Here is a 23,355-nt window from a genome sequence, read left to right as displayed (position 1 = left end):
GGCTCAGAACCACAATATCAAGGACAGATTTAAGTAACGCTTCCCATTGTGAGGGAACACAGCAAACTGAAAAGCTAATCAGAATATCAAAGCAAATACATATTGCCAGGGTTCTTTTACACTCTAACAATAAAAAATGTATTGAACATCAAGTCCTAATCTCTACTTTTTCATAATATATTTAATTGTCCACAAGTAGCTAGCTTCAGTATTGACAATTGAAGAGGTCTTAACATGGAGTGTACTAGTATAACTAATAATTTCCTACCAAATTGACCACATCAAAAAAAAATTTATGAGTCTTTCAATAGAAGACAATAAAAGAAAAGAAAATTGTTGCCACTTATCAACCCTATAACTATTTTTTAATAACACAAAAAAATAGGTGTGGGGGCCATCATTTCCCTCATCCAAGAGCACAATAAAAATAATATCATGGAAGAGTGGATCATATCTGGAGCTTTCATTAAAATTCCTTCCAAAATCCACAGTCAGATCTATTTTAGGTATTTGTCTCTGAGATTAGTAATACTTTTATATTTTTTGTACATATATTACAGCATACAAAGACATTCTGTAAAAGCAAGAAGTGAATATAAAAGAAAAGTTCTTGTCAGTTTATGATTAACAAATCCTTTTAATTTCTAAGGTTGTTGTTTTGGAAATCTCAAAGAAGGAAAATTATATAGTTAAGTAAATAACAGAAATGTATGTCTAATTTGCCTCTTTTCCCAGAAGTAACCTTCGGTGAAGTAAGCTGTGACTTCTCTTTTAAACATAGAGTTTGCTTATAAAATAGAAAAGTTCTCATTTCACCCTATATCTTAAATAAAATTTAGGGGGAAGAAATTAAATGTCATGATAAAGAGCTTTCTTTTGCATTTTAAAATTTTCTTGCTTTTTAATAGCTATTTAATAAACTACACATTTAATAAACTATACCTTTCCAAAGGTTTCTAATGCAAACTTTAATACAACACTTTACAGTATCTTTCACGCTGCATACAATTCAGATATTATTTCTTACTGTTACAAAGTGCCCTTTTCTCTTTTTTGTCTGAATCTTGAAGAGTACATGCTTTAATGAATCGGTCAGTTAAAGATGCAAAGTCCTACATTTTCTCCAGTAGTTATTTTTAAAAGCACTTTCAAACTAAAACTATATCTTATTTTATCTTTAATATTTTTGTATGAAATCTTAGTATAATATCTTTAAAAGGATTTTAGAATTAACAGTTGCAAATATAAAAACAATATTCTTTTCTACACCAAAGGAAACAAACTGGTATTTTAATTACAAGTGAAAACATCACAACTTTATAGGAAGAGTTTATACGTTCACAGAGAAACGCAGGATACTCTGCCAAACATTTTCAAATTGAAATTGCACGCCCAATATGAAGTTAAATGCACTTACCTTTCCTCAGTGCTGACCTGTTATTGAAACTGCCATCAACTTCTAACAGTTAATGACTCTTTCAACAAAAACGGAAAACAGTAAAGTCACATGTCGTAAGAGTAGGCCTAGGTTGGATGCTGCTTAATTTCAGTACTGGAGAAAAAAAAAGCAGGGGGTGGGGTGAGCACAAAAACTTTTAAATAAAACCACTTCCTGCGTAGATACGGTTAACCACACACATCACATCATTTCTCAATTTGAAGAAATTGTCTTGTATAGTCAACAATGTTGTTATTTTTCAATGTGATTTTCAATTTTCAGACACTACGCACTTGTAAGGGTTTCATCAATTCTGATTTAATGGGGCAAAATGTGCGGTTAAAAATTTAGCAGGGGAAGCAGCAGCCTGGTAAGCACTGGGGACACTTCCTCTTTCTCTGCCTTCTAACAAGGGCTCAAAGACTAAGCCTCTGTTCTCTTTCGTCGGCTGGAGTGTGTCCACATGCCTTCGGGAGGCTCCACTTACTGACTTGAGAAGATAAGGGCCACCTCCAATTCACAGAGCTGGTGACAGAATCTCACTCATGCAGGGACCTACAAAGAATTACTAAGTTCATGAGGCTTTGGACAGGTTGCATTACAATCTCAGAACACAGCCCAGGACCCCGCTGTCACCTGGGGGAAAGGAAAGTGCTCATCAAGCACATGCTGTGGCATTTGCTCTGGTGGTGGCTCTCACACAGGTGTGTCCTCCCTGACAGTTTCCTAAGTAGTTCTGAAGTCTGCTGAAGAGCTTTTACTCTGGCTGAGTGCTTCATTTCGTGGCCTGATTTAAGAAGAAAAATAAAATAAAGGATCCAAGGGGTATCATTTTGGCATGCTGCTATGTGCCCATCTATGTCAAACTTCAACCAGCCCAAGACATATTGGGGGGGTGGGGGCTCAAAATAACTACAGGGTGTGCATCTTTATTGAACCATGAAGTTCAAGAAATAAGCTCCTAGATGTCCAGGCTTGGCAAGACATTTGGAAAAAGAATAGCTTCCCTTCCAAATATATAAGAAAGTTAAATCACACTCTCTTGTCACCAAAACCAATTAGACTAGAAATCATTGGTGTGCAATGTTTGGCACACATAAAGACAATCTTTGAAAATATATTTGACATATATGGCCCAAAGTCAGCATAGCATGTTTATGAAAATTAATCTAATTTCCTGAGGACTCTCCCTTTTAAAATCATATTTCCAATTAACCCTAGAACTTACTGTCAGTTGTCATTCGGGGATGCACCTTTTTAAGTTTTTAAAGCCCTGAAGATTTGTACCCAATATTCCTACCTAACATTGAGGAGACTATAGAACATCATAATGAAAGTGAGGAAACCATATTTCAGGCTTTTGTTCTGACACTGCTGTTTGTTTAACCTTGGCCAAGTCACTTAAGTTCTCTGAAATTCAGGTTGTTTTTCCATATAATAGGACATGCAAATAAAAAGCATCTATCTCCCAGAATAAAATTGTTAGTTGGTATACTTGGCAGCCTCCCTGGGTGAAACCTGAAACTGGCCCCTGTACAGTGAGGGCAAGAAAAGGCCAAAGAAAGAGGTAGACTACTCCAGATTGGGAGGTGGCAGGTTTAATAAGCCAGGGAACTTAACATACAAGGATTGTCTTGGGTGGCTGCAAGACAAGTAGATCTTCGCACTGAACACCAGAATCTTAAAAGGTTTATATAGAGGATTTACCTAGATACAGTCATGTATATGGTCTAGACAGTCTCAACAACACATAGCTCTCTCAAGGCTGCATCCTTAAAAACGGCACCCACTGTGGGAACAGTGGGCAAAACATACATTCCAAGGTCAGGGGAGGAGGTAAGGTGCCTCCAATTCCCTGGGTCCAGTTTGTGGGTCAACTGGAGGTCACATTCTCTCAACAATCTCCTCCAACAAAAGCAAGTAAATAGATTTAAATATTTTGTAAATAATGAAGAATTGCTGATATATATACATTAGCATGAGCTGAGAAATGCTAATGCATCCTAAGAAACATCAGAAAAATTCAGCACATCCTTCTCAATTTAAGCCCTTGTAAATCCCAGTCAGCCTCAGGAAATATAAACACTAATATTAGACATTTGAATAGGAAAAATATAAATCAGCAATTTACTCTTTTGGGGAATAAATAAATACAAACACCTACTTGGAGATATGAATGTTCAATATTTATTTTTGATCATGTATAAGAAGACATTAAATAGAGCACATTTTCTTAGGGGGCATTTTCGTGATTGATTGATTCATGGCTCAAGTTCTTTGAGTGCTCAGGCTGATTGACAGCTCCCATTCCTTGTCCTCAGGTATGCCCATCTCTTTTATGCATGTTTTTACCCATGATACACACAGAGAAATCTATGGGAGGGGGCTCAAACTGTAATGTTAATTACATTATAATGAGCATTGGGTCAAGTTAAGCCAAGTCCTTCTCTCTATTGCGCAGCTGCAGTGTCTGATTCTAGCTGGCTTTTTTGCTGACCTTCATTTAGAGAAAGTAGAAGTTTTTGGAGCCCCTTATTCTGAGTGCAGGTGTACTGTTATTTTCTGGGTAAATCCCTCCCCATTCCCTTCTCCTTGCCTGGTGCTCATTTCTATCTGACTGCCTAACAATTGTACCAAACCCTTCACATTTATTCTTTAATTTAATCCTCACAACAACCTTAGGAGCTAACCAATGTTATTATAGCCTTTTTTTCTTTCTTGTAAGGAAACTGAGGTTAAATAATTGCCTGGTATAATAGTGAGTAGAGTCAGGAGTCAAACCAGGGGATCTGACCCCAGAGTCGTTGTAAATTACTGTGCTATCTCCTAACCACTTTTTATGCCGCCCAACTCAAAGTAAATAATACTGAGGACATGTTTCACCCCTGGTATTTCTTTTTGCTTCTTCACTGATAAGAATAATAGACTTAGCAGGTAGGAATCATTCTTGGAAATCACACTAAAATCAGATCTCTTCAAAGTTCTCTAAATTTAAATCTATATTGAAGAGATTAAAAGAATGTCAGAATACATGGAAATATACTATGTTCATAGATAAGAAAAGTAACAGTGAAAATGCACCAATCTGTTCAAGTCAATCAACAAATAGATTGAATAAAATCTCAATTGTACTTGCAGCTGGATTTTTAAGGAATGTAACAAGCTATTCCCAGAATTTCCACAGAAGGACAAATATTCAAAAACACCTAAGTTTATTTTGAAAAAGAACAGCAAAGACTGATGACAGCTAGTCAGATATGGACATAGTCAAAGCCACAGTACTAAAAAACATTTCAGTCCTGGCCCAAGAGCAGACCATATTATTTGAGAACTTAATATATGACAAATATGGCATCATAAAATAAACAAAAAGAACAGATTTTTTTTTTCAGTAGATAATGTTGGCAAGACAAACTCACTAAATCGAAGAAAATAGAGCTGAGCCTCTATATTTGACTACATGCAAAGATGGACCCCAGATGGAATAAAATCTACATTTGAAAGGTAAATCTATGATGCTATTACAATACAATGATGAAATAAATTTTTCCAAAAATGTAACTTTACTAAACAGTACTCTCTAAATTAAAAGGAAAAGAGCAAAAATATTTGGGTTTGATTATACAATGATTAAAGAATTCTGTTAATTATAAAACACTATAGACAAAGTTATAGAAAAATAACAGACCAGTAGAAAATATATAGATTCACAAAAGACTTGTGCAAATTAATAGGACATTCAAGTGGGAAATAAATCTGAAAAAACAATTCATGAAAAAGAATGCACTAATACCCACCAGTATGTAGAGACTCACACTCCCTGTAGTCACAGTAAAAGCAAGTTAAATTAGCTCCTATTGAAATGGCAAAAAATCTGAATAAGAATTTGTACAGAAGAATTCTCCTATTTTGATGGTAGAACTGTAAATTGAAGCCATTCTAACAAGAAATCTGTTTAAAAAAAAAAAAAAAGACAAAATAAAATAAATGCATGCCCTAAGTTCCAGCCACCCAATTCTGGTATAAATATAGGTTCAGATAAATCTGTCACCAGAATTGTTTTCCCTCCTTTATCACAACAGTTTAACTGATTTCAGTTTTGGTTCTTGTGGCTCAGGTAATATTTACTTGTATTGTATCTGTGTGTTTGTATATGATTAAGAAAAAAAAACATGGAAGTTTCTAGGCCCTCTAAACAGATGCTATGAGTTAGACACAAAAGGAGAGTAGAAAAGAGAAGAAAGGCTTGACTTAGACTGAGAAAGAGTTATATTTCCTGTGACATGGGTGAGAGAGAAATAGGGGTTCCCCTCTTTGGAGGAGAGCTTGCTCCACTCCCAGTAAGCTGCCCAGCGTTGGTAAACACTTTAATCTGGAGGCAACATCTGTTCATCTATTGAAAACTTACTATGTACCAGACAATATAGTAGGCTTTAGATATACTGTATGTTAGGTAAAAAAAAAAAGATAAATAATTAAAATATATAATATGTATGACAGTAATTATTAATAAGGAGAGAAAAATGAAAGCAGTGAAATAACACATAAAATGTTTAGAAGGCAGAAAGTTTTAGATCAGGTGAGAAGAGTCGTCTCACCAAGAGAAGTAAAACTTTAAAGAAAGTGATGGCCGTGTGGATTCCGAGGTGGGAGATGGGTATTCCAGACAGAGGGAATAGCAAATGCAAGAACCCTTTCTGAGAATTGTGTCCAGAAAGGCTGAAGAGCTGCATGGAGGTCTGTGTGACTGTAGAGGAGTGAGAGAGGAGTATGGGGGACAGTGTCAGAGAAGTAATGGAGGCCTAGACCAGGTGGCTTCCCTGCCCTTTTTGAAAATCTGAGTGAGAATTTGACTCTTTTGAGTTTACATGATCATTCTGTCTCTTGCAAGAAGGATTGAATGAAGGAGGTAGAAATAGAACCAGAGAAACCAATTAGCAAGCTATTGCAATAATCCATGGCAGAGATGATTGGAACTTGGACCAAGGTGGTGGTAGCAGGTATAATAGAGAATGGTCAAATTCTGGATGTGTTCTGAAATGGATTCAACAGCCATTTCCTTTTGAGCAGCCTGAACAACTGAAAAATGGAGCTTCTTTTAACTGAGAAAAAAAAAAAAGACTTCAAAAGAGCTGGTGGATTGGGACATGTTGGGTTGTGGTACATGATAACCTTGAGATACTTATTTGTTATTTCAGTGGAGTTGACTAATATGTAGTTAGATATGAAGGTCTGGAGGTCAAGGAAGGAGTCCAGGTTAGATATAAATTTGGAAGTCATCAGTAGAAAAATGACATGTAATGCCATGAGACTGGATAGGATAGCCTGCAGAGTGAGCCTGTATAACAAACAGAAAAGTTCCAAGGAAACTGTCCATGCTCAATTTAAAGATTAGAAGAGAGGGGGAAAAATAGGAAAAGAGACTTTTAGAAGGCAGCTGGGGAGGAAGGAGTTAAAAACACAGGTTAATGTGATGTCCTAGAAACCAAGTGAAAACATTTTTAAGGTTGAGAGATTCATAAATTGTCAAATGCTGCTGATAACTCAAGTAAAATGAAAGGCAAAATTACCTTCAGCAACATAGAAGATTATGACCTTGACAAAAGCAGTTTTAATGGGATCTGGATGAAAATATCTTATTTTAATAGATTGAGGGTAGCAGGTAGGTAATTCTTTTAGGACTTTTACTCTTCAGGAAAGAATAGAAGTAGAAGAAATAGCGTGGCTTCTTGAGGGAGAGATGGCGTCAGAGTTTTGTTTTTGTTCTTGGTTTGTTTGCTTTTGGGTGGGAGAATAGCAGCATGTATGTATGCCCTTGGGGGATGAGCCTATAGAAGGGAAAAATGGTTGATTCCAGATGGGAAAAGTGTTGTGGGACACTGTCCTCAGGCAGAGAAGCAGAAACAGGATCTCAGGCACAGGTAACTTTATGACCTAAGCCTTGGCTAAAAGCATGCACAGTTCTTTCATTGTGACAGAAATGAAGCCAGAACACATAGTCAAGGCACAAATATGTAAGTAGGTGAGGTATTTGAGGTCAATGGAAGTTCTATTCTGATCGCAACAGTTTTGTCAGTAAAGTAGAAAGATGGGAATGAAAAATAGAACAAGGGAAAATGACGTGAAGAGGTAGAGGTTTTAAAAGAGAACACAATGTGAAGTAGTCCAGTGCTGTGAGGATTCTGGGGTGGAGTGTGGACACATCTCCATACCCCACATTTTGCCAGGAGCATCAGAACCACCGGTTTCAAACTATGCCCCTGAACCTGGACAAGAAGTGTTTCAGTAACATTTATAATAGCCTGAGGAACTTCCCTGAGAACTACAGAAGAAATGAGGAATCCTGTATAGTTTCAAGAACTGAAAGTTGGGTGTAGAACTGGTGGGCAAAGTATGATAGAAATTTAATTTCTCACCATAGAAAGTAGGTAAGGACAAGGCCTGACTTAGATTATTTATAGAAAGAGAAATAAAAGAAATGTGACATTTCTTACAACGAAGTGCTATATTGTAGAAAAAAAAATGTGTGCACTCAGTTACTTTTTCATTCAACAATTATATATAAGGTATATGAGGTATTTATTTTATTCTAGACACAACACCAAACTCCAAGGATACATTTCTTCAAGACTTTAAATTCATTGGATGAAGTCATACAGACAATAAACAAGTAAGAATAAAAACACATTAATTAATAATATGTCCAAGAGTGGTAAGAGCTATGGAGAAAGTAAAGCACAATCAGCAAATAGTAAATATACACAACTATTCTAAGAAATTATCATCTAAAAAGAAGCTAATATGTGTTAGATATGTAATGTCTTGAGGGGAAAGAGGTGACAGACCTTTTTTTTTTTCAGACTGGAGAATAATAGCTTGATTCTATGCTGATTGGAATAATGCAGGGATAATTAGTTGATGTAGTGTCTAAAAGGGATGCTCCCTGAAACAACGGCCCTGAGTAGGTGAAAGGAAGAGGACCTGGCCTTGGCATTAAGTCGCAGATAATTTATAGAAACAGGAGAAAAAGGAGAGCATCTAGATGAAGGTGGCTAAGTACAGGTTTTCAGTAGTGACATTTCTGACAAAGTGACTTTTGATGCAAGACATTAAAAGAATCAAGGAGGAGCCTGATGTATATGGAGAACAGTAGTCTGGGCAGAAGAAAGAACAAATGCAAAGTTTGGCAATTTGAAGAAAGCAAGGAGACATATGTCTAGAAAGCTAGCAACGAGGGCAAGATTCTGTAGGGCACTCAATGCCAAGTAAGAATGAGTTTTTATGCACATCGTGCAAATCACTGTGCTACAAAGTGAGACGAGACAGAAGTCTTCACCTCTTTTTTATCCCCTTCACCTCTATCAAGGCACTGTCATCACATCTTGGCTTATTCTTTTCATCTTACACATTTGGAGATTGTAACAGGGCTAAGGGCTGTCTTCCTTTTATTAACTTAAGTGGCCAGAAGGAGAAGTCTCATGGCTCCTGGCTCAGGAATATACTTTTGGAGCCTTAAGATTCTAGTTATCTATACATAGCTCAGTCCCAGGCATATAGGCCATACCTCCTGGCCTCCAGCGATTTTTGAAAGCCCCTGAGGATATCCCTCTAATGAGAGAAAGAGAAAAGAAAAATAAGCTAGTTACAAAACATGCAGTTCATGCTATAGGAATATATGCAAGTCATAATGAAAAGACTTCCTATTCTAGCAACACTGCCTATTGAGCCGATATCTGCCATATCACTGCAAACACTTAGAAATGCAAGAAAAACTTTGAATTAACACAATGTTAAACACATAGCTAAGCATCCCAGAAAAGCAAGTAAAACTCACTGAAAGATGAGATTAAAAAGGAAATATGAAGCTAAAGGAGTAAAATTGCAGGGTTTTTGTTTTTGTCTTTTTTGTTTGTTTGTTTTGCTGCTATGGCAGATTGAAGTCTCTGGGGTCAGAGATTTTCATACTCTAAAGGAAATGAAGAGATGGCACTGGACTTGCCCAAAGCCAGCAGTTAGAACTGATTCTTGCTTAAAGAAAGGACTCTAGAATGGTTACAACCAACACAAATGAGAAACTAAAGTGGAAAAAAAACAAGAAAGTTTGTCAATACTGTGGAGTCCTGGGTTAAAAAAAGAAAAAGTACTTTGTGAGAAACTGGAAACCAATTCATGTTGAGGATTCAGATGCATAATATATTATCCAATACTGGAAACTCCAAGTCTATGAAAATTCATGTAAAATTGCTTTTAGACCAGTGAAACCAGGTAGCTTATGGGAGAAGCAATGCAAAACTACTACGTAGCTAACACTTCCTCAAGCTAGAGTGCATGAAAATCCAACTCCATCCACATAAGATACTTTCACAATGAAAATGGTGCTGCATATCGAAAAATCATCAACCATTTACAAAAGTCAGCATAAAAAACAAGAATAAACAGATTCCTCAGAATTTGAGATTATAGGCAATCTGAAAATACCTACAAAGTGAGTTGAATAAGAAATTAGAAATGAGATAGATTTCACCAAAAAACCAAAGCTCCATTAAAAAAGACATATATTTTCATAAGAACCAAATATGAATGTTTAAAAATACGTATTAAAGACTTATAATATGTTCTTTTATTATCAGAGAATTTTTCTAGCAGTAGAAAGACGACCCTCTTTTAACTGTACCATAGTGAGTATACCAATCCTGGGTCATGAATTAGAATGAAAGTCCTGTATTATGTTGCCTTCTAACTGAAATATTCCGCCATTGTACAGTTTTCTTTGATAAATATATAAATATATCATTATATATCAAGGGTTAAATAATTTACATAATCATTTTCTAGGTGTAACTTTTGGAGAGTAGATTTGACCAAGCATTAGTTACTCTTGAGTTAAGAAACAACATAACTTAAAAAAATAATTTACTTCAAATGAATTTGTTAGTCTCAAAATATAATAAGAGGATCATTTACATCATCATAGGTAGAATGTGTTCATTTTTTCTAGCTGAAAAATAAGCAATTCTGTGAATTAGTGAGGTTATAATTTTTATTGTTTTCCTTCATCTCCTTTCTGTAGAAGTGAATTAGAAACTGAAGATGATATCTGTGTAAAAAACTACTTATGGAACAAAAAGTTGTCTCATGAAATATATCAGCAACTTGTATTTCACATCTTTAGAGCTGAAATAACCTTAAAATGAATATCTACTTTCTAATGAGTAGATGACAAATACTGACACTTTGATAGCAATGTAGCTGGTAAGCTTTTTCTTTTAATTTCTAAAAGTAATGCAGATGTGAAATGTCTGATGATTCCACTTTATTACTTTATGCCAATTGTGTTGTAATAAATACCAATTATCTGGAACTCTCAGCCAAAAACTATAGTTTTCCATTCTCTTTTTCTCAAGTAAAATTTGGTACTAAGACAAAAATACATAGATTAACATTTTAAAGGCGTATTAAAATAAATGACAGGTGCAAAAAAAAAAATAGTAGACTTGAAGATAGACAAGAAGAAAATCCTAGAATGTGCCAAGTGTACTGAGAAGATATAAAATATGAAAGAATAAATAAAAAGTAAATGGAAGCATGCATCTCAAAGGAGTACCAGAGGGAGGGAATAAAGAAAATAGGGAAGAGCAAAACAAAGAGATAAAGACTGAAGATTTCCTTGACTTGACAAAGACTTGAAGATGTAATGGGAAGACAGAATAGAGGAGGGTAAATTATGATGAGAGTTAGGCTCAGGTTTGACTGTCCTTAGCTGAGATTTTTCTGAGCTGAGTTTTGAAGAAACATGCTGTGTTTTCAGGATGGGCATGTTTGAATGTGAAGAAAGCTATTGAATGATAAAGCTGTGTTCTCTATTTTGGTAAATAATGTAATGTATAAATCCTATCTTCACCAGAAGGAGAGGACTCTCATCTCTCTGTGATGACCTGGCCTTTATCATACCTGGGTATAAATTGTGTTTTGCCAACTACATATTAAATGGTAGCCTTCCAATTTTCCAATGAGCTGTGTTACAGATGGAAAGTATAAATAATGGATGAAGCTATCCATTAATTAGTATGCTGGAGCAGGCTTAAGCCACCTTACAAGAGTCAAATAGGGACCTATCTTCTCAAACTTGACATCATGTGACATTGGTGATATCATGTTGGTAATTTGAAATTGGACGTGATGGGGTATTTACTACAGAAATTGGCAATTGCTATAACTTGGGATTAAAGTTTTCAGAGAGTTGGTTATTAAATAATTTATCTCATACTATTGGAAGTTATCCTGCAATGAACATACAGCTGCATCTATCTTTTCTAATTGTTGTTTTTTTAAAAATTGAAATATAGTAGATATATACTATTATTTTAGTTTAAGATGTACTATATATATCTATATATATATATATATAGATATAGATATATATACACACACTATGACTTCTTTATCCAGTTATCTATTGATAAGTTCTTAGGTTGCTTCCATGTCTTGGTCATTGTAAACAGTGCTGCAGTGAACACAGGGCTGCATCTATCTTTTCTAATTATTGTTTTCATTTTCTTTAGATAAATAAACTGAAGTGAAATTGTTGGATCATGTGGTAGTTCTATTTTTAACTTTTTGAGGACTCTACATGAAGTTTTCCATAATGACTCAGCCCATTTACAATCCCACCAACAGTGCATCTGTTGTCTTTTTGATGATAGCCATTTTGACAGGTGTGAGGCGGTGTCTCATTGTGGTGTGGATTTGCATTTCCCTGCTGATTAGTGATGTTATGCATCTTTTCATGTGTCTGTGGCCATATTAACCCTTAATCAGATATATTATAATCAGACATATTATTTGCAAATATATTCTGCAATTCAGTAGGTTATCTTTTCATTTTGTTGATGGTTCCCTTTGCTGTGCAGAAGCTTTTTAGCTTGGTGTAGTCCCATTTGCTTATTTTTGCTTTTATTTCCCTTGCCTGAGGAAACAGACCCCCCATCAAAAAAAATATTGCTTAGGACCGATGTCAAAGAGCAGACTGATTATGTTTTCTTTCAGGAGTTTTATGGTTTCAGATCTTACATGTAAGTCTTCTAAACATTTCTTCTAAAGCCAGTTTTCTGGTGCTGGGTTCTTTTTACTTCTGCTTATCTGTAAAACTCTCTCTCTCTCTCCTTTTGCTAGGTAGGATATTATTGGTTGTAGTATTTTTTTTTCCTTTCATCACTTTAAATATATTGTGTTACTTCCTTCTTGCCTGCAAGTTTTCTGCTACAAAGTCAGCTGATAGTCTTATGGGAGTTCCCTTGTGTATAACTATTTGCTTTGATCTTGCTGCTTTTAAAATTCTCTCTTTATCTTTCATTTCTGACATTTTAATTATAAAGTGTTTCTGTGTGGCTCTCTTTGGTTTATCTCATTTGTGACTCTCTGTGCTTCCTGGATTTGGATGCCTCTTCCTTTCTGTAGCTTAGGAAAGTTTTCAGTTATTACTTCTTCAGATAAGTACTCTGCCCCTTTCTCTCTCCTCGTTCTGGGACCCCATGATGCAAATTTTAGTAAGCTTGATGTTGTCTAGCAGTCTTTTAAACTATCCTCATTTTTTATTTTATTTTATTTTATTTTGTTTTGTTCTTTCTTCTGTTCAGGTTAGATGATTTCCACTACTTCATCTTCCAGATCACCTATGCGGCCCAGCAGTATATTCTCCTCTGGTCACTAGAGCTTTATGTTCTAGGGGTATGCAGGTTTCATGTGCTTCTCTTGTGGCAGGATTGACTACTGTGAGCATACTTGTAGGTGGTCTGGCCCCCTGCCTGGTTGGCTGTGAGGCCATGCCTTTTGTGATGGCCCTGGGCTGCTGGAAAGTGGAATAGATTCCCATGCAATTGACTGCATAGCCTGGGATGGCTCAAGGCTGGGACCAGGCAGCTGTCTGTATGACTCAGGGTAGGTACAGGGCTGGTGCTGCCCACTGGAGGGCGGGGACTGGACCCTGCAGGTCTGTCTGTGTGCTGAGGGGAGATGTGGGCCTCATGCCAGCCTGCTGGATGGTGGGGCTATTTCCCAGGTGCTTATAGGCTGGAGGGAGGATTCCAAAATGTCATTTAACAGTGTTGGTGTTACCATGGTAGAATGACCTCCTAAAACTGGCTGCTACAGTGTGGTGTCTGTGTCCTCACAGGGAGCCCCAGTTGCCTTCTGCCTCTCCAGGAGGCTCTCTAAGATCAGCAGTTAGAGACCCCTTTCTAACTACTGTCCATGCACTGGGACTCAGAGCTTGTGAGTTTTTCACACACCCTTTAAGAATGGAGTCTGTTTCAGGCAGCTCTCCAGCTCTCCTGAACATAAGCCCCACTAGTTTTCAAAGCCAGAAGTTCTGGGGACTCATCTTCCTGGTGCAGGACTCTTGGGCTGGGGAACTCAAATGGGGCTCAGACCCCTTGTTTCTTGGGGAGAATCTATATAATTGTGATAGTTCTTTTGTTTGGGGGTTGCCAACCCAGGGATCTGGGTCCTGACTGTATGACATCTTTGCCCCTTCTACTCATCTTGCTGTGGTTCTGTCTTTATGTCTTTAGTTGTGAAAAATCTTTTTCTGCTATCTTCAGGTCATTCTCATAGACGGTTGCTCTGTAAGTAGTTATAATTTTGATGTGTCCAAAGGAGGAGGTGAGTTCAGTTTTTCCCACTCCTCCATCTTGGCTACCTCTCTCTCTGGGTTACGTAAATTATCAGAAACAGAGTTTAGGTTGTTATTTCAAGATTTTAGATTGTAATAAAGCACTACCGTGATTCATGCTGAAGCACAATAAAAGCATTTCTGTCTTGTTAGGTTCAGATGTGCTGTTACGGGCTCTGTGAAAGAACACGATAATGAAGCAGAAGTGCCTTGTCTTTGTTCACTGCCAGAAATGAGAATGATTAGGACACGGAGAAATTATAAAAAGCAGCTTAAAGCTGCTAGACTTGGCAAATACCACAATGATATATCTCCCTCTAAAATAGTGACAGCAATAGGAATAACTACAAATAATTAGTTAGAATCCTTTCAAATCACTTTTAAAACATATATGGTGAAAACCTAAAAAACTATGTCCTTCTAAGTTTGTCATGGGCCATATACACCTATATATGTTATAAATGAGCCAAGACATTTCTAATTGCTTTGTTCAGGAATAATACAGCTGAGCAGAGTTTTAAAAGATCATATGGAAGAATAATTGTGCCAGTAATATTTTGGTCTAATGAAAAACCTAGTAAGATAGAAAGTGACACAGTGTTGCAGAATGCTACTTGAAACTGCTGAACTTCTTACATCTTCTTGGGAGACAGTCTTCCATGGATCTCTGGAATTTTGGGCCATCTATAAGGCATTAATGGCTTTGCTCTCGAGTAGCTTTTTAAGAATTATGTATAGCATACAACTTTGGAAGGGTCCTCTGGAGCAGAGGGGATTTTTTTTTTCATTGCTCAGGATAATGAAGATTATATCTCCCTTTGGGGCAAAGGTTGGTTGAGTACGTTTGAATTTATACATAATTCAGATTTTCTAATTTTAAGATCCCTCAGCTTTGATGCAAACCCACTGTGTGTATTTATCTGTCTGAACCATCCCCGTATTGCATCCATGGGCCCTGCAGAGCAAGGGAAACTGATGTGGACGTGAAGCACACACCGCTTGCTGTGCAGTGAGTAAAAGTTCTTTGTCTCTGACCCAGGAGTCTCTTATCTTCTGCCGTCTATGAAACTGCAGCAGATGGATTTGCTAGTTTTAAGAAGTGCAAAAATTTCAGACCCTTCACACATCAATCCTTCCAATTTTGACTTTTCTTCCTTGTGCTGTTCATCATTCCAATCACTGGTCATTTCACCTTTTCCCCCCTATTTATACTCTGTATCATCTTATTTCTAGTTATGCTTTATTTACGCAACCTAACTTCATCTTCTGTATATGGACATAGCACCTAGTATAGAACTTGGCTCATGATATATATTTGTTAAATGAACCAATGTATTTTAAAATGTCTATCTCTAAAGAGCATTTCTCACTTGGTTTATCATTGACAACCTGAATTAGGTGTGCATAATGTTAATTAATTCAGTTTTGAGTTTCAATTGTTAATTTCCTTTTCAATAGTAGGATATTGAATTGATTGTAGCAATTTTATGAACTATATTTTTCAAGAGTTTGTAGCACTGTTTTCCTCTTTCTAAGGGATTTTTCCCCCCCTCTCTGTTCCTTTTGATGTACAGGGCCATTTAAGTCCTACATGCATTTCTGGGAAACTAAAACCCCAAATCTAAGCCTGTTGAACCTCTTGTCACACAAGTATTTGAAAGAATGATACTTAAGGGAAATAGAAAATGACACTTTTTCCCTCATCTTTTGAAGACGAAATGATCCACCCCCCTTCAGTTCTACCAAAAGAGATCCCCAGCTCATTTTCCCGAGCAAGAGCTTTAAAGTGTAAAAAACTCATCAAACATCTTTTCCTCTGAGACAATGTCATCTGAGTTCAAAGGATGTACACAGCTCTGCAAAACTGCTGTCTTGTTTCAGTGATAAGGCCTTGGCTTTCATTTTATGTTTGATTCCAAGAAAATCAAATCTGTTTTTATGTACACTATGACTATAACTAAATCAGGAAATTAGGAGAAATAATCTATTTCTGCAGACAGCTAGGAGGGAAAAGTTTCCAGTTAAAAAAAAAAAATCCTAAAATGACTCTTCAACTGGCTTACATTTTCTCTCTCAAGATATGCTTAGTTATTAAAACTAAAAATATACATTTATCCTTCTACACAATGAACAAAATCTATATTGTTGCTCTTGAGAAACAGTACTATCTTATTCCTATGGTTAACTCTTTGGAAAACCTTTACTGGCTAACTAGAAGATTGAGAGCGATGCTTGCTTATTTGCTTATTTCCCCCCAAATCGGGTCAAAACTTCTGCACCATAAAAATTAGGGTTTTCTTAAATAAAAATTTCAACGTTTAGCCAGTGACTTAGTGAATCAGAGTTTCTAGATGTGGGGTACAGAAAATCTTCACTTAAAAAAATCCTAGGACATGCAATTTTATCTTAGCATATTCAGGTCCTTTCAATATAGTAACACATTATAATGCTTGAACTATAATATTTTTGAACTTATAAATTCAAAAATAATCTGCAGGTATTATGAAATAAACTATACCTCAATAATACTCAAAGAAAGAAGAATTAACAACCTCCTCACAAAAATTTGGTTATAAACAGTAAGCTGTGAAAATTGGGTAAACATGTAATTGTAAATATTTTTTTCTTTTCAAGTTTGTATATGTCTTGGATAAATTAAAAGTATTAGGATAATCTATACAACATTGTAAACTGACTATAGTTCAATAAAAATGTACTTTAAAAAAGTATTAGTATAATCTAAAACCTGCAAGTTAAAGTAGTCAACAAAATGACATTAGGAGTAACTGTTTTAGATGAAATATTTTATTCATTTTTAACCTCAAATATCATATACAAATATTCAGAAATTTTACTCTGTATATGTCCTGATCAAATATAATTAGATACTTTCAGAAAGAAGACAGTTGACACCTTGATTTCTCAAGACAGTTCCCCACTCTCTTCAACAAACTTTACTAAAACCCTTTTAGTATCTGATGGGGCATGACTATGCATAGAGCAAAGTGAAGAAAATGTTGAAAATTAACTTAATTGCTTCTGTTACTCTAATGCCTTTGAATCTTAGAGATTCTGATAAGTTTTATGGACATTCTAATAAATGCATGAGTATTAACAATACTCAAAAGGTGAGTTTAAACTCTGAAAAAATATTACAAGTTTAAGAATCTGTCAATGTTATTGTCAATGAGTTCTTCTACTGTTGTCTAGTTATTCTATTTTAGTTCATGATAAGGAGAGTATTGTTGATAAACCATAAGTTACAGATTCGTGTTTTAAATTTGAGCCATTTTAGCATATGTTATTTTTCAGATTTTGGTTCAGTCTCGATTATAATTAATTATATTGATAGAATTATTTCACAGTAGTTAACATTTATTTGTTTAGTCAATAAATATTTCTTGAGATTTTGTGACATATTAGGCACATTCTCTTTTGCGTGTTACTTTGTCTCCACTAATGGTCCAGTTCCTTGAATGTGCCAAGCTCTTTCTTTCTGGAGGCCTTTATTCTAGCTGTCTGCTCTGCCTCAGAGCCTCTGAATCTCCTCCTCGTGACCATTGCCTCTTCTTTCCACAGCTGGTTCCTACAGATCTCAGCTTAGAATGCCATCTCTCTGTTGACATTTCTATAAAGCACCCCATCCTGTTCCACATTTTTTAATCGTGGCCCCCTATTTATTTTTTATTGTACTGAATTTAAAAAAAAATTATATTGTTCATTTTACCTCTTTTTCAGTAATATGAGCTCTGTTAGTTCAAATAAGGTTTTGTGTTGCTTACCATGTGTATCTCCAGTAACTGGTCCAGTGCCTGGCACACAATAAATTCCTAATAAATAATGACTGAGTTACTTGCAGTTTTGCGATGCTCAAGTAAGATAATGTTTGTGAACTCAGTTTATAAATAGTAAAAAGCTATGCAGCATACTAGCTTGATACATTTCAATAAACACTTTATTGACTATCTGCTTCATGTTGAGTTTTAGATCACCTGTATGTTTGACAGTTTGCTATTTACTCTCTACTTCAAGTAGGATTAGATTCAGTTACATATTTAAAAAAATGGCAGTGGCATGGACACATGAGGGTTTATTTCTCTCACATGATGAGAAATCTAGAAATAGGCAGTTGCCAGCACTGATTCAGTGACTTAGTATTTCAAGGTCTAGATGCCTGTGACACTTTTAGCTTTTCCCATATAGTCTCAGGATAGCTATCTTAGCTCCTGCCTTCATGTCTGAGTTCCATGCATCACAAGACAGATGTGCTTTTTAGCACTGTCCCAAATGTTCCACCTAACAATTTTGCTTATAGCTTGTTGGCCACTACAGGCCATGAAAAAACCAGTTTATAAATATATAATCTTTTAGCTAGGCACATTAATAGCCTAAAAGAAAATTAGTGTTCTGTTTCTTAGGAAGAAAGGGAAAATGGTCATTGAATTAAATAGTTGCTTTTGGTCTGTAAAATCAGAGTTTAGCTAAAGAGTATTATAAACAATTAATATGATTACTTTTATTTTTCACTACATAGGTTACAAAATTTAGCAAAATACAAAATATACCAAGATACTCTATCTTGAGTTACAAACAATTAAGTATATACTACATAATTAATGAAAATAGTTCTAGAGTATGTGTCTATGTGCATGTGTGTTTGTGCGTATATGTGTCATGTGCATGTGTGTGTGTGTGTGTGTAGACACACAGAGATACATACACATAGCAAAGAATCAAAGGAAGGCCAGAGTCCAGTTTGAGAGTATGTTATCCTAGATGCTCATCCTGTATTCTTCTAGGGGTGCCATCAAGTTTTGTTATACAATCTGTACTAACAACTTTTATTATTATTCCACTTAATTTAGTGAAGTACTTCTTGGGATACTGGCTGATACAGGGCAGTGTCACACAGTAGGAAAATGCTGCCAATGTGGAAAGACATAACTGAGTCCTTCTTCAGCTTATAGAATTGCATATAGGCATCCTTCACAGTACACATTCTACTGTTTAAGCTCAAACTTCCTATGTCTCTCTCAACTCTTATTATGTAAAACTTCCCTGTTTGCCTTTATTGGTTCACTAATGTCTCCTTTTCCTCTTCTTGTATTATTTACCTGTGGAGTAAAATCCCTCTAAGTCGAGATAAATGGGATCCAAACAATAATATTTCAAATAATAATAAATCATACATAACCTAGGATTGTATCCTTGCGAGGTTAATGAAATGACAGGGGCTATCCTGTCATCCATCCAGCGAGAAGTCCCTTTACCTACTGAATCCAAATTGGTGTTGGTTTCTTCCATGGTTTGGTGCCACCTTGTGGTACTTGTTTACTTTGGTGTAGGTATAGATGGGGACCATTCTGAGTTTTGTGGCTGCCAGGAACTTTTGGCTGGAGATAGTAAATTCAGAAACTCACAGTCACATGGTTCAATAGACAGTGGAGGCTGCTTTGATGAGACGTGGGCAGAAAATTACTGGAAATATAAAACACATCCTGTCTCCTGAGTCAGGGCTGCCTCTGTGCTTTCTGCCTACCCACCTCAAAAGATGCAAAAAAGCTCACTTTCTAATGAAAGAGTATAAATAGTGAAGGACCAATAGCATTCTTTATATATCTGATTCCAATTTATTGCAAGGTTTTACTGTATTTAAAATGCATTTCTTATTTTCTGGGGGTACTTTGAGATTACATTTCAGGTAATATGTTTAATTTGCCCCAAAGACAATGAACAGATCCAATAAACAAAGATGATATATAAAATATTTAAACAGTAGGAAGACATAGACATTGGCTAGATGACTGTTGCCTGTAAATATCAGATATAGCCTTGTATCCGTACAGGCTGGATACCAGCCATGCCCAAAGGCAATGCTCCAGGTTTAAACTGACAGAACAATATAAGACCAACACCTCGTTCTTCAAATTCTCTCCTTAAACTACAGTGTTCCTTCAGTTAAGGAGACTCTGATCTGAATTGTCCCAGGATACTAGCAACTGTAGTTATGATAAAAAGTTATTACTGAGAGACATCAAATTATTTAAAGAATTACAAAAAACTAAAAGACTTCTGGGTTTATTTTCCTTTGTTTTATGTTTTTATATGTAATTTAATTAACCAATGTCACAAGATTTTTTTTTTCAACATCATTTCAACCATACTGTAAATTAAGCAGGCTTTGGCAAGCCCATCTGACAACAGAATTCCAAGTTTCAGACAATCACGTTACAGATGGATCTTTAAAATGCAAAGTTGGTGACCTCATTTATTTCAGAAGTAGAGGGACACTTCAACTGTACTGAAAGATTAGTATCATTGACCATTCACATAATGATATGAATGACCTTCCTCTGCTTCTTTCCTAACATGCGACTGAGACTAAAGGAGCCCCTCCCTTGAGATGAGATTCACATTTCAGAGGTCCCTGCTCTGGTTCTCTTCCAATAGTGCTCCTCCCCATGAGTGAGGAATCCACAGGACAAGGGGCATGTGCCCAGCTGGAGTCAGTGTGTCTGACCCCCGAGGTACCTACAGATCCCAAAATTTTGTGAATTTCCTGCTCAAATTGCTCTGAGCCTGCTTCCAGACCTCTTCTCTGCTATTTTCCCAACAGCAGGCCACATTGACAGTTGTGTGCACCACTGACCCTCAGGCTTGGCTAAGGAACTGCTGCTTGGGGGAGGGTTTAGATGAAGTTGGACATGCACACAAGTTCGGTTCCGTCAGCTGTGAGTTGGAGCCTGGGTGGGAAGAGACAGCAAGGCTCAAACTGAAGACCAAGGATGGGGGGTTGGCTCTCTTGCACTTTCATTTTAGGGTAGACTCCAAGAAGTGCAATAATTCTAACTTTGAAACTGGTTTTCCAGGTCATTATAACGGAATATATGTCAAGATAGGAAGATAGAACTAGGTTTTATTTAATAGCTTATTAATGATGTATTTTATGACTTTTAAATATTTAGTTGCTATTTGTCATCCTGCCCTGTGCTATACAAATGTTAGTGGCAGATCTAGGAGGGAGTGGGGAAAAGGAGTTATTATTTTCATGCCAGAGACTGTAGTCAAGGAAGTTTTTCAGTGGAGGGTTTTAGAAATATAATGGCCTGTGCACCAGAGTTGAAAAACAAGAGAGAAAGTGTCCAGAATCTAAGAGCTGCTCAAAAAGTAAGTTGTGAATACATCATAGTAATAGTTTTCTTTATAAGATTTTCCTGGATGTGCGACACCATGTATCATCCTGTGCTTTTAGACACAGAGAGGCAAATGAGCTTTGATACATTTCCATACAATTCTGTTTCATCTTCCTTCTCACCATCTCTAGACCCCATAAATTGCTGCCAACATCTACTTCTAAGTGCCTGATCTTTTTTCAAGAACGAAGCTCAACTGAGATAATTTGGGAAATGGAGATTTGAATCACAGTAAATTGAGACATGTGATTAGAATTAATTGATCAATTTGAAGAAGCTTGATCAAATTCAATTCAAAGATAAAATGTACCAAACAAAGCTCTCCTCAGTGCAGGCAGGAATCTCAAACTGTTGAAGAGGAACAGGATGGGAAAGGATGAAATGAAACATAAAAAGTATTTTCTGAAAATAACTAGTAGGCAATGAAGTTTTTAATGCATATAGGTTCTGTCATGGTATGTTATAAAATATCTTTTTCTTAAATTGTAGCCTCATCCTCAAGATCCAAAAGTCCTTGGTGATCTCTTTAATAGTCTACAACATAAGGAGAACATAACTGGGTATATAGATTGAGCACTCAATCTCATTTTTCCCTGAGAGCTCAAATGACATATAGCATCCAACTAAACAGCATTAAAATGTAAACAAATAAGATTTTAGAATTAAAAGATTCCACTAGCACCAAAAGCATCTATACAATTAGAGAAATAGCAGGGGTCTTACCTGACTCTGACGTGTTTCATACACAGTGTTCTATGATCTTTTATAAAAGAAACATCTAATGATGATCCTCCTGTTAGATGAGAAACTGATATTTACTGGGTTTCCTAACTTCACAGAATTTAGTGTTAGTACAAAATACAATTTTATAACACATAACTGATTTTACTCTATATAATTTTATTCTTAAAGAAAGGTATTGACTTATTAGGAGTGTCAACTTGCTTTGATAAATGGCTCAAGAAAATCTCCATTAAAAAGGGGTCTTTCTGTAATTTCAAATGGGAGCCATTTTCATGTTCATGTTATTCATTGTAGTCATTTACAAGTATTCCCTCTTATGCTAAGTGTGTTTCATGTGTTTCATGTTTTTATTTATTCTATTTACTCTGCATCTTATGCCGCTGTATGTTGAGGTCCGGATTTTGATGCCATCCTGGTAGAAATATAGTGTCTCAGTTAAGGAATGAAAAGAGTTGTGTGTATAAGTCAGCCACTGAAAAATATATTAGCCATATTTAATAAAGTTTTAAATGCAGGGTCTTTTTTTTTTATTTTACTTTTAGCCTTTTGCATATTATTTGATTCATTACTTAAAACTGAATACAAAGACAAAGAGAACTTTGAAATGCATACCTTGGAGTATTAACAAGTACTCAGCTCTTGATGTAAATGTCAGAGAAAAAAGAAAAAGATCTGATGAACTCTCTATTGGTGAAATACTGAATTGTTTCTGAATAGAATTATAAATGCCACTGAGATAATGTTTCATCCTGAAGCAAAATAATTGTAGTGCCATTTACTTGCTATGTGAATTTTTGCTCAATAGTTATGAAATACTGCTCTAGAAGTAATTTAGGAAGGTGGGACCACCATGTAACTGTCCAGTTCACCCTTGTGTCACTGTCTTAGGTTAGTAATTGTCCAGAAAATAATATATTTTAACTATTGGAGTCTTTTTTTCCCCAGCAAATTATAGCACCATAAGTTTTCATTTTCCCCAATGTCTTTTCTGCTATAATAATGGCTTGAGGATTTAAATTCTATGCTGTTATTGTGACTTCAAAGCCTTAAAACTGCAATTGAATGAGGCAGTTCATCTGTCATTATTCAAATATGAAGCAATTATGATGAAATAAAGATAAAATTCCATTGAGAAATACTCCAATCAATTTTCACTTATATTTAACTAGAAACATAAAGTGATGCTTAGAAGAGTAAGTTTAGGTAATAAAATTGAAGTATAAAGAAAGCATGAATTACTGATCTATAACTGAGACATGTGTGGAGGTTGCAGGGCATGTAAATAAAATGTGTCACCAACATTGAGTGAA

At 35.9% G+C, this 23,355-nt stretch overlaps 1 protein-coding gene across 2 annotated transcripts in view; it reads right to left on the bottom strand.

Annotated features, from left to right (window-relative positions):
* Positions 1-1,567, bottom strand: part of ARHGAP15 (Rho GTPase activating protein 15) — a 575,155-nt gene extending 573,588 nt beyond the window's left edge. Inside the window, exon 1 of one of the 2 annotated variants that reach the window (XM_074363591.1) lies at positions 1,418-1,567. The gene's annotated coding sequence lies outside the window, so the exon portion shown is untranslated. The remainder of the gene's footprint in view (positions 1-1,417) is intronic. The other variant, XM_074363590.1, reaches the window with a different exon arrangement.
* Positions 1,568-23,355: the final 21,788 nt, after the last annotated feature.

This window comes from Camelus bactrianus, chromosome 5 (assembly GCF_048773025.1).
Source record: "Camelus bactrianus isolate YW-2024 breed Bactrian camel chromosome 5, ASM4877302v1, whole genome shotgun sequence".
Taxonomy (NCBI): Eukaryota; Metazoa; Chordata; class Mammalia; order Artiodactyla; family Camelidae; genus Camelus; species Camelus bactrianus.
The sequence above is the reverse complement of the archived record's forward strand: the minus strand, read 5'-3'. Positions and strand labels throughout refer to the sequence as shown.